This window comes from Zea mays, chromosome 8, assembly GCF_902167145.1.
Source record: "Zea mays cultivar B73 chromosome 8, Zm-B73-REFERENCE-NAM-5.0, whole genome shotgun sequence".
NCBI classification, from domain to species: Eukaryota; Viridiplantae; Streptophyta; class Magnoliopsida; order Poales; family Poaceae; genus Zea; species Zea mays.
The window spans coordinates 161026320-161039153 of record NC_050103.1 but is presented as its reverse complement, the minus strand read 5'-3'; positions in this window follow the sequence as shown (position 1 = coordinate 161039153).

Genomic DNA, 12834 nt, shown 5'->3' with positions numbered 1-12834 from the left:
TTATTGAAAATGGTCGCTCATGGCTATTTTCATAAAAAATGGGGGTTGTGTGGCCATCTATCATCGACTAGAGGCTCGTAAACCTCACCCAGATATGTTTCCTTGCCATAGATCACATTCTTGGATTTCTGGTGGAGACCATTTCTTGGTCAAAAATTCGTACGTGTTAGCCTTCGGTATTATAGAAAATGGTCGTTCATGGCTATTTTCGACAAAATGGGGGTTGTGTGGCCATTGATCATCGACCAGAGGCTCGTACACCTCACCCCACATATGTTTCCTTGCCATAGATCACATTCTTGGATTTCTGGTGAAGACCATTTCTTGGGAAAAAATCCGAATGTGTTAGCCTTCGGTATTTTTGAAAATGGCCATTCATGGCTATTTTCGACAAAAATGGTGGTTGTGTGGCCATTGATCTTCGACCAGAGGCTCATACACCTCACTACACATATGTTTCCTTGCCATAGATCACATTCTTGGATGTATGGTGGAGACCATTTCTTGGACAGAAATCCATAGGTGTTAGCCTTTAGTGTCATTGAAAATGGTCGTTCATGGCTATTTTCGACAAAAATGGGGGTTGTGTGGCCATTGATCAACAACCAGAGGCTCGTACACTTCACCCCACATATGTTTTCTTGCCATAGATCACATTCTTGGATTTCTGGAGGAGACCATTTCTTGGTCAAAAATTTGTTGGTGTTAGCCTTCGGTATTATTGAAAATGGTCGTTCATGGCTATTTTCGAATAAAATGGGGGTTGTGTGGCTATTTATCATCGACCAGAGGCTCGTACAATTCACCCCACATATGTTTCCTTTCCATAGATCACATTCATGGATTTCTGGTGGAGACCATTTCTTGGTCAAAAATCCGTACGTGTTAGCCTTCGGTATTATTGAAAATGGTCATTCATGGCCATTTTCGACAAAAATGGGGGTTGTGTGGCCATTGATCTTCGACCAGAGGCTCATACACCTCACTACACTTATGTTTCCTTGCCATAGATCACATTCTTGGATTTATGGTGGAGACCATTTCTTGGTCAAAAATCCATAGGTGTTAGCTTTCAGTGTCATTGAAAATGGTCGTTCATGGCTATTTTCGACAAAAATGGGGGTTGTGTGGCCATTGATCATCGACCAGAGGCTCGTACACTTCAGCCCACATATGTTTTCTTGCCATAGATCACATTCTTGGATTTCTAGAGGAGACCATTTCTTGGTCAAAAATCTGTTGGTGTTAGCCTTCGGTATTATTGAAAATGGTCGTTCATGGCTATTTTTGACTAAAATGGGGGTTGTGTGGCCATTTATCATCGACCGGAGGCTCGTACAATTGACCCCACATATGTTTCCTTGCCATAGATCACATTCTTGGATTTCTGGTGGAGACCATTTCTTGGTCAAAAATCCGTACGTGTTAGCCCTCAGTATTATTAAAAATGGTCATTCATGGCTATTTTCGACACAAATGAGGGTTGTGTGGCCATTGATCTTCGACCAGAGGCTCATACACCACACTACACATATGTTTCCTTGCCATAGATCACATTCTTGGATTTATGGTGGAGACCATTTCTTGGTCAAAAATCCATAGGTGTTAGCCTTCAGTGTCATTGAAAATGGTCGTTCATGGCTATTTTCGACAAAAATGGGGGTTGTGTGGCCATTGATCATCGACCAGAGGCTCGTACACTTCACCCCACATATGTTTTCTTGCCATAGATCAGAATCTTGGATTTCTCGTGGAGACCATTTGTTGGTAAAAAATTCGTAGGTGTTAGCCTTCAGTGTCATTGAAAATGGTCATTCATGGCTATTTTCGACAAAAATGGGGGTTGTGTCGCCATTGATCATCGACCAGAGGATCGTACACCTCACCCCACATAAGTTTCCTTGCCATATATCACATTCTTGGATTTCTGGTGGAGACCATTTCTTGGTCAAAAATCTGTAGGTGTTAGCCTTCGGTATTATTGAAAATGGTCGTTCATGGCTATTTTTGACAAAAATGGGGGTTGTGTGGCAATTGATCATCGACCAAAGGCTCATACACCTCACCCCACATGTGTTTCCTTGTCATAGACCACATTCTTGGATTTCTGGTGGTGACCATTTCTTGGTCAAAAATTCGTAGGTGTTAGCCTTCGGTATTATTGAAAATGGTCGTTCATGGCTATTTTCGACAAAAATGGGGGTTGTGTGACCATTGATCATCGACCAAAGGCTCATACACCTCACCCCACATATGTTTCCTTGCCATATACCACATTATTGGATTTCTGGTGGAGACCATTTGTTGGTCAAAAATCCGTAGGTGTTAGCTTTCGGTATTATTGAAAATGGTCGTTCATGGCTATTTTCATAAAAAAAGGGGGTTGTGTGGCCATTTATCATCGACCAGAGGCTCGTACACCTCACCCCACATATGTTTCCTTGCCATAGAGCACACTCTTGGATTTCTGGTGGAGACCATTTCCTGGTCAAAAATTCGTACGTGTTAGCCTTCGGTATTATTGAAAATGGTCGTTCATGGCTATTTTCGACAAAATGGGGGTTGTGTGGCCATTGATCATCGACCAGAGGCTCGTACACCTCACCCCACATATGTTTCCTTGCCATAGATCACATTCTTGGATTTCTGGTGGAGACCATTTCTTGGGAAAAAATCCGAATGTGTTAGCCTTCGGTATTTTTGAAAATGGCCATTCATGGCTATTTTCGACAAAAATGGGGGTTGTGTGGCCATTGATCTTCGACCAGAGGCTCATACACCTCACTACACATATGTTTCCTTGCCATAGATCACATTCTTGGATGTATGGTGGAGACCATTTCTTGGACAGAAATCCATAGGTGTTAGCCTTTAGTGTCATTGAAAATGGTCGTTCATGCCTATTTTCGAAAAAAATGGGGGTTGTGTGGCCATTGATCAACAACCAGAGGCTCGTACACTTCACCCCACATATGTTTTCTTGCCATAGATCACATTCTTGGATTTCTGGAGGAGACCATTTCTTGGTCAAAAATTTGTTGGTGTTAGCCTTCGGTATTATTGAAAATGGTCGTTCATGGCTATTTTCGACTAAAATGGGGGTTGTGTGGCCATTTATCATCGACCAGAGGCTCGTACAATTCACCCCACATATGTTTCCTTGCCATATATCACATTCTTGGATTTCTGGTGGAGACCATTTCTTGGTCAAAAATCCGTACGTGTTAGCGTTCGGTATTATTGAAAATGGTCATTCATGGCCATTTTCGACAAAAATGGGGGTTGTGTGGCCATTGATCTTCGACCAGAGGCTCATACACCTCACTACACTTATGTTTCCTTTCCATAGATCACATTCTTGGATTTATGGTGGAGACCATTTCTTGGTCGAAAATCCATAGGTGTTAGCCTTCAGTGTCATTGAAAATGGTCGTTCATGGCTATTTTCGACAAAAATGGGGGTTGTGTGGCCATTGATCATCGACCAGAGGCTCGTACACTTCAGCCCACATATGTTTTCTTGCCATAGATCACATTCTTGGATTTCTAGAGGAGACCATTTCTTGGTCAAAAATCTGTTGGTGTTAGCCTTCGGTATTATTGAAAATGGTCGTTCATGGCTATTTTTGACTAAAATGGGGGTTGTGTGGCCATTTATCATCGACCGGAGGCTCGTACAATTGACCCCACATATGTTTCCTTGCCATAGATCACATTCTTGGATTTCTGGTGGAGACCATTTCTTGGTCAAAAATCCATACGTGTTAGCCCTCGGTATTATTAAAAATGGTCATTCATGGCTATTTTCGACACAAATGAGGGTTGTGTGGCCATTGATCTTCGACCAGAGGCTCATACACCTCACTACACATATGTTTCCTTGCCATAGATCACATTCTTGGATTTATGGTGGAGACCATTTCTTGGTCAAAAATCCATAGGTGTTAGCCTTCAGTGTCATTGAAAATGGTCGTTCATGGCTATTTTCGACAAAAATGGGGGTTGTGTGGCCATTGATCATCGACCAGAGGCTCGTACACTTCACCCCACATATGTTTTCTTGCCATAGATCAAAATCTTGGATTTCTCGTGGAGACCATTTGTTGGTCAAAAATTCGTAGGTGTTAGCCTTCAGTGTCATTGAAAATGGTCATTCATGGCTATTTTCGACAAAAATGGGGGTTGTGTCGCCATTGATCATCGACCAGAGGATCGTACACCTCACCCCACATAAGTTTCCTTGCCATATATCACATTCTTGGATTTCTGGTGGAGACCATTTCTTGGTCAAAAATCCGTAGGTGTTAGCCTTCGGTATTATTGAAAATGGTCGTTCATGGCTATTTTCGACAAAAATGGGGGTTGTGTGGCAATTGATCATCGACCAAAGGCTCATACACCTCACCCCACATGTGTTTCCTTGTCATAGACCACATTCTTGGATTTCTGGTGGTGACCATTTCTTGGTCAAAAATTCGTAGGTGTTAGCCTTCGGTATTATTGAAAATGGTCGTTCATGGCTATTTTTGACAAAAATGGGGGTTGTGTGGCCATTGATCATCGACCAAAGGCTCATACACCTCACCCCACATATGTTTCCTTGCCATATACCACATTATTGGATTTCTGGTGGAGACCATTTGTTGGTCAAAAATCCGTAGGTGTTAGCTTTCGGTATTATTGAAAATGGTCGTTCATGGCTATTTTCATCAAAAATGGGGGTTGTGTGGCCATTTATCATCGACCAGAGGCTCGTACACCTCACCCCACATATGTTTCCTTGCCATAGAGCACACTCTTGGATTTCTGGTGGAGACATTTCCTGGTCAAAAATTCATACGTGTTAGCCTTCGGTATTATTGAAAATGGTCGTTCATGGCTATTTTCGACAAAATGGGGGTTGTGTGGCCATTGATCATCGACCAAAGGCTCGTACCCCTCACCCACATATGTTTCCTTGCCGTAGATCACATTATTGGATTTCTGTTGGAGACCATTTCTTGGTCAAAAATCCGTACGTGTTAGCCTTCGGTATTATAGAAAATGGTCGTTCATGGCTATTTTTGACAAAATAGAGGTTCTGTGGCCATTGATCATCGACCAGAGGCTCATACACCTCACCCCACATATTTTTCCTTGACATAGATCACATTTTTGGATTTCTGGTGGAGACCATTTCTTGGGCAAAAATCCGAATGTGTTAGCCTTCGGTATTATTGAAAATGGTCATTCATGGCTATTTTTGACAAAAATGGGGGTTGTGTGGCCATTTATCTTCAACCAGAGGCTGATACACCTCACTACACATATGTTTTCTTGCCATAGATCACATTCTTGGATCTATGGTGGAGACCAGGTCTTGGTCAAAAATCCATAGGTGTTAGCCTTCAGTGTCATTGAAAATAGTCGTTCATGGCAATTTTTGACAAAAATGGGGGTTGTGTGGCCATTGATAATTGACCAGGGGCTCGTACACCTCACCCCACATATGTTTCCTTGCCATAGATCACATTCTTGGATTTCTGGTGGAGACCATTTCTTGGTCAAAAATCCGTAGGTGTTAGCCTTCGGTATTATTGAAAATGGTCGTTCATGGCTATTTTCGACAAAAATGGGGGTTGTGTGGCCATTTATCATCGACCAGAGGCTCATACACCTCACCCCAAATATGTTTCCTTGCCATAGACCACATTCTTGGATTTCTGGTGGAGACCATTTGTTGGTCAAAAATTCGTAGGTGTTAGCTTTCGGTATTACTGAAAATGGTCGTTCATGGCTATTTTCATGAAAAATGGGGGTTGTGTGGCCATTTATCATCGACCAGAGGCTCATACACCTCACCCTACATATTTTTCCTTGACATAGATCACATTTTTGGATTTCTGGTGGAGACCATTTTTGGGCAAAAATCCGAATGTGTTAGCCTTCGGTATTATTGAAAATGGTCATTCATGGCTATTTTCGACAAAAATGGGGGTTGTGTGGCCATTTATCTTCAACCAGAGGCTGATACACCTCACTACACATATGTTTTCTTGCCATAGATAACATTCTTGGATCTATGGTGGAGACCAGTTCTTGGTCAAAAATCCATAGGTGTTAGCCTTCAGTGTCATTGAAAATAGTCGTTCATGGCAATTTTTGACAAAAATGGGGGTTGTGTGGCCATTCATAATCGACCAGGGGCTCGTACACCTCACTCCACATATGTTTCCTTGCCATAGATCACATTCTTGGATTTCTGGTGGAGACCATTTCTCGGTCAAAAATCCGTAGGTGTTAGCCTTCGGTATTATTGAAAATGGTCGTTCATGGCTATTTTCGACAAAAATGGGGGTTGTGTGGCCATTTATCATCGACCAGAGGCTTGTACACCTCACCCCACATATGTTTAATTGCCATTGATCACAATCTTGGATTTCTCGTGGAGACCATTTCTTGGTCAAAAATTCGTACGTGTTAGCCTTTGGTATTATTGAAAATGGTCGTTCATGACTGTTTTCGAAAAAAATGGGGGTTGTGTGGCCATTGATCATCGACCAGAGGCTCGTACACCTCACCCCAAATATGTTTCCTTGCCATAGATCATATTCTTGGATTTCTGGTGGAGACGATTTCTTGGTCAAAAATCCGTAGTTGTTAGCCTTCGGAATTATTGAAAATGGTCGTTCATGGCTATTTTCGACAAAAATGGGGGTTGTGTGGCCATTGATCATCGATCAGAGGCTCGTACACCTCACCCCACATATGTTTCCTTGCCATAGATCACATTCTTGGATTTCAAGTGGAGACCATTTCTTGGTCAAAAATCTATAGGTGTTAGCCTTCGGTATTATTGTAAATGGTCGTTCATGGCTATTTTCAACAAAAATGGGGGTTGTGTGGCCATTGATCATCGACCAGAGGCTCATACACCTCACCCCACATATGTTTCCTTGCCATAGATCACATTCTTAGATTTCTAGTGGAGACCATTTCTTGGTAAAAAATCTGTACGTGTTAGCCTTCGGTATTATTGAAAATCGTCATTCATGGCTATTTTCGACACAAATGGGGGTTGTGTGGCCATTGATCTTCGACCAGTGGCTCATACACCTCACTTCACATATGTTTCCTTGCCATAGATCACATTCTTGGATTTATGGTGGAGACCATTTCTTGGTCAAAAATCCATAGGTCTTAGCCTTCAGTGTCATCCGAAAATGGTTATTCATGGCTATTTTCGACAAAATTGGGGGTTGTGTGGCCATTTATCTTCAACCAGAGGCTCATACACCTCACTACACATATGTTTTCTTGCCATAGATCACATTCTTGGATCTATGGTGGAGACCTGTTCTTGGTCAAAAATCCATAGGTGTTAGCCTTTAGTGTCATTGAAAATAGTTTTGATCTATGGCAATAAAACATATGTGGGGTGAGGTGTACGAGCCTCTGGTCGATGATCAATGGCCACACAACCCCCATTTTTGTCGAAAATAGCCATGAACGACCATTTTCAATAATACCGAAGGCTAATACCTACGGATTTTTGACCAAGAAATGGTCTCCACCAGAAATCCAAGAATGTGATCTATGGCAAGGAAACATATGTGGGGTGAGCTGTATGAGCCTCTGGTCGATTATCAATGGCCACACAACCCCCATTATTGTCGAAAATAGCCATGAACGACTATTTTCAATGACACTGAAGTCTAACACCTATGGATTTTTAACCAAGAACTGGTCTCCACCATAGATCCAAGAATGTGATCTATGGCAAGAAAACATATGTGTAGTGAGGTGTATGAGCCTCTGCTTGAAGATAAATGGCCACACAACCCCCATTTTTGTCGAAAATAGCCATGAATGACCATTTTCAATAATACCGAAGGATAACACATTCGGATTTTTGCCCAAGAAATGGTCTCCACCAGAAATCCAAAAATGTGTTCTATGTCAAGGAAACATATGTGGAGTGAGGTGTATGAGCCTCTGGTCGATGATCAATGGCCACATAACCTCTATTTTGTAAAAAATAGCCATGAACGACCATTTTCAATAATACCGAAGTCTAACACGTACGGAATTTTGACCAAGAAATGGTCTCCACCAGAAATCCAAGAATGTGATCTACGGCAAGGAAACATATGTGGGTGAGGTGTACGAGCCTCTAGTCGATGATCAATGGCCACACAACCCCCATTTTGTCGAAAATAGCCATGAACGACCATTTTCAATAATACCGAAGGCTAACACGTACGAATTTTTGACCAAGAAATGGTCTCCACCAGAAATCCAAGAGTGTGCTCTACGACAAGGAAATATATGTGGGGTGAGGTGTACGAGCCTCTGGTCGATGATAAATGGCCACACAACCCCCATTTTTGATGAAAATAGCCTTGAACGGCCATTTTAAATAATATCGAAAGCTAACACCTACGGATTTTTGACCAACAAATGGTCTCCACCAGAAATCCAAGAATGTGGTCTATGGCAAGGAAACATATGTGGGGTGAGGTGTATGAGCCTTTGGTCGATGATCAATGGCCACACAACCCCCATTTTTGTCGAAAATAGCCATGAACGACCATTTTCAATAATACCGAAGGCTAACACCTACGGATTTTTGACCAAGAAATGGTCACCACCAGAAATCCAAGAATGTGGTCTATGGCAAGGAAACACATGTGGGGTGAGGTGTATGAGCCTCTGGTCGATAATCAATGGCCACACAACCCCCATTTTTGTCGAAAATAGCCATGAAGGACCATTTTCAATAATACCGAAGGCTAACACCTACGGATTTTTGACCAAGAAATGGTCTCCACCAGAAATCCAAGAATGTGATATATGGCAAGGAAACTTATGTGGGGTGAGGTGTATGATCCTCTGGTCGATGATCAATGGCGACACAACACCCATCTTTGTCGAAAATAGCCATGAATGACCATTTTCAATGACACTGAAGGCTAACACCTACGAATTTTTGACCAACAAATGGTCTCCACGAGAAATCCAAGATTCTGATCTATGGCAAGAAAACATATGTGGGGTGAAGTGTACAAGCCTCTGGTCGATGATCAATGGCCACACAACCCCCATTTTTGTCGAAAATAGCCATGAACGACCATTTTCAATGACACTGAAGGCTAACACCTATGGATTTTTGACCAAGAAATGGTCTCCACCATAAATCCAAGAATGTGATCTATGGCAAGGAAACATATGTGTAGTGAGGTGTATGAGCCTCTGGTCGAAGATCAATTGCCACACAACCCCCATTTGTGTCGAAAATAGCCATGAATGACCATTTTCAATAATACCGAAGGCTAACACGTACGGATTTTTGACCAAGAAATGGTCTCCACCAGAAATCCAAGAATGTGATCTATGGCAAGGAAACATATGTGGGGTGAATTGTACGAGCCTCCGGTCGATGATAAATGGCCACACAACCCCCATTTTAGTCAAAAATAGCCATGAACGACCATTTTCAATAATACCGAAGGCTAACACCAACAGATTTTTGACCAAGAAATGGTCTCCTCTAGAAATCCAAGAATGTGATCTATGTCAAGAAAACATATGTGGGGTGAAGTGTACGAGCCTCTGGTCGATGGTCAATGGCCACACAACCCCCATTTTTGTCGAAAATAGCCATGAACGACCATTTTCAATGACACTGAAGGCTAACACATATGGATTTTTGACCAAGAAATGGTCTCCACCATAAATCCAAGAATGTGATCTATTGCAAGGAAACATAAGTGTAGTGAGGTGTATGAGCCTCTGGTTGAAGATCAATGGCCACACAACTCCCATTTTTGTCGAAAATAGCCATGAATGACCATTTTGAATAATACCGAAGGCTAACAAGTACGGATTTTTGACCAAGAAATGGTCTCCACCAGAAATCCTAGAATGTGATCTATGGCAAGGAAACATATGTGGGGTGAATTGTACGAGCCTCTGGTCGATGATAAACGGCCACACAACCCCCATTTTAGTCGAAAATAGCCATGAGCGACCATTTTCAATAATACCGAAGGCTAACACCAACAGATTTATGACCAAGAAATGGCCTCCTCCAGAAATCCAAGAATGTGATCTATGGCAAGAAAACATATGTGGGGTGAAGTGTATGAGCCTCTGGTCGATGATCAATGGCCACACAACCCCCATTTTTGTCGAAAATAGCCATGAACGACCATTTTCAATGACACTAAAGGCTAACACCTATGGCAAGGAAACATATGTGGGGTGAGGTTTATGAGCCTCTGGTTGATGATCATTGGCCACACAACCCCCATTTTTGTTGAAAATAGCCATGAATGACCATTTTCAATAATACCGAAGGCTAACACGTAAGGATTTTTGACCAAGAAATGGTCTCCACCAGAAATCCAAGAATGTGATCTATGGCAAGGAAACATATGTGGGGTGAGGTGTATGAGCCTCTGGTCGATGATAAATGGCCACACAACCCCCATTTTTGTCGAAAATAGCCATGAACGAGTATTTTCAATAATATCGAAGGCTAACACCAACAGATTTTTGACCAAGAAATGGTCACCACCAGAAATCCAAGAATGTGGTGTATGGCAAGGAAACACATGTGGGGTGAGGTGTATGAGCCTCTGGTCGATAATCAATGGCCACACAACCCCCATTTTTGTCGAAAATAGCCATGAACGACCATTTTCAATGACACTGAAGGCTAACACCTACGGATTTTTGACCAAGAAATGGTCTCCACAATAAATCCAAGAATGTGATCTATGGCAAGGAAACATATGTGTAGTGAGGTGTATGAGCCTTTGGTCGAATATCAATGGCCACACAACCCCCATTTTTGTCGAAAATAGCCATGAACGACCATTTTCAATAGTACCGAAGGCTAAAACATTCAGATTTTTGACCAAGAAATGGTCTCCACCAGAAATCAAAGAATGTGATCTATGGCAAGGAAACATATGTGGGGTGAGGTTTACGAGCCTCTGGTCGATGATCAATGGCCACACAACCCCCATTTTTGTCGAAAATAGCCATGAATGAGCATTTTCAATAATACTAAAGGCTAACACGTACAGATTTTTGACCAATAAATGGTCTCCACCGGAAATCCAAGAATGTGATCTATGGCAAGGAAACATATGTGGGGTGAGGTGTACGAGCCTCTGGTCGATGATCATTGGCCACACAACCCCCATTTTTGTCGAAAATAGCCATGAATGACCATATTCAATAATACCGAAGGCTAACACGTACGGATTTTTGAGCAAGAAATGGTCTCCACCAGAAATCCAAGAATGTGATCTATGGCAAGGAAACATATGTGGGCTGAATTGCACGAACCTCTGGTCGATGATAAATGGCCACACAACCCCCATTTTAGTCGAAAATAGCCATGAACGACCATTTTCAATAATACCGAAGGCTAACTCCAACAGATTTTTGACCAAGGAATGGTCTCCTCCAGAAATCCAAGAATGTGATCTATGGAAAGAAAACATATGTGGGGTGAAGTGTACGAGCCTCTGGTCGATGATCAATGGCCACACAACCCCCATTTTTGTCGAAAATAGCCATGAACGACCATTCTCAATGACACTAAAGGCTAACACCTATGGATTTCTGACCAAGAAATGGTCTCCACCATAAATCCAAGAATGTGATCTATGGCAAGGAAACATATGTGGGGTGAGGTGTACGAGCCTATGGTCGAATATCAATGGCCACACAACCCCCATTTTGCAGAAAATAGCCATGAACGACCATTTTCAATAATACCGAAGGCTAACACGTACGAGTTTTTGACCAAGAAATGGTCTTCACTAGAAATCCAAGAATGTGATCTATGGCAAGGAAACATATGTGGGGTGAGGTTTATGAGCCTCTAGTCTATGATAAATGGCCACACAACCCCCATTTTTTATGAAAATAGCCATGAGCGACCATTTTCAATAATACTAGAGGCTAACTCCTACGAATTTTTGACCAAGAAATGGTCTCCACCAGAAATCCAAGAATGCGATCTATGGCAAGGAAACATATGTGGGGTGAGGTGTATGAGCCTCTGGCGATGATCAATGGCCACACAACCCCCATTTTTGTCGAAAATAGCCATGAACGACCATTTTCAATAATACTGAAGGCTAACACCTACGGATTTTTGACCAAGAAATGGTCTCCACCAGAAATCCAAGAATGTGATCTACGGCAAGGAAACATATGTGGGGTGAGGTGTATGACCCTCTGGTCGACGATCAATGGCCACACAACCCTAATTTTTGTCGAAAATAGCCATGAACGACCATTTTCAATGACACTGAAGGCTAACACCTACGGATTTTTGACCAAGAAATGGTCTCCACCATAAATCCAAGAATGTGATCTATGGCAAGGAAACATATGTGTAGTGACGTGTATGAGCCTTTGGTTGAAGATCAATGGCCACACAACCCCCATTTTTGTTGAAAATAGCCGTGCATGACCATTTTCAAAAATACCAAAGGCTAACACATTCGGATTTTTGCCCAAGAAATGGTCTCCACCAGAAATCCAAGAATGTGATCTATGGCAAGGAAACATATGTGGGGTGAGGTGTACGAGCCTCTGGTCGATGATCAATGGCCACACAACCCCCATTTTGCCGAAAATAGACATGAACGACCATTTTCAATAATACTAGAGGCTAACACCTACGGATTTTTTACCAAGAAATGGTCTCCACCAGAAATCCAAGAATGTGATCTATGGCAAGGAAACATATGTGGGGTGAGGTGTATGAGCCTCTGGTTGATGATCAATGGCCACACAACCCCCATTTTTGTCGAAAATAGCCATGAACGA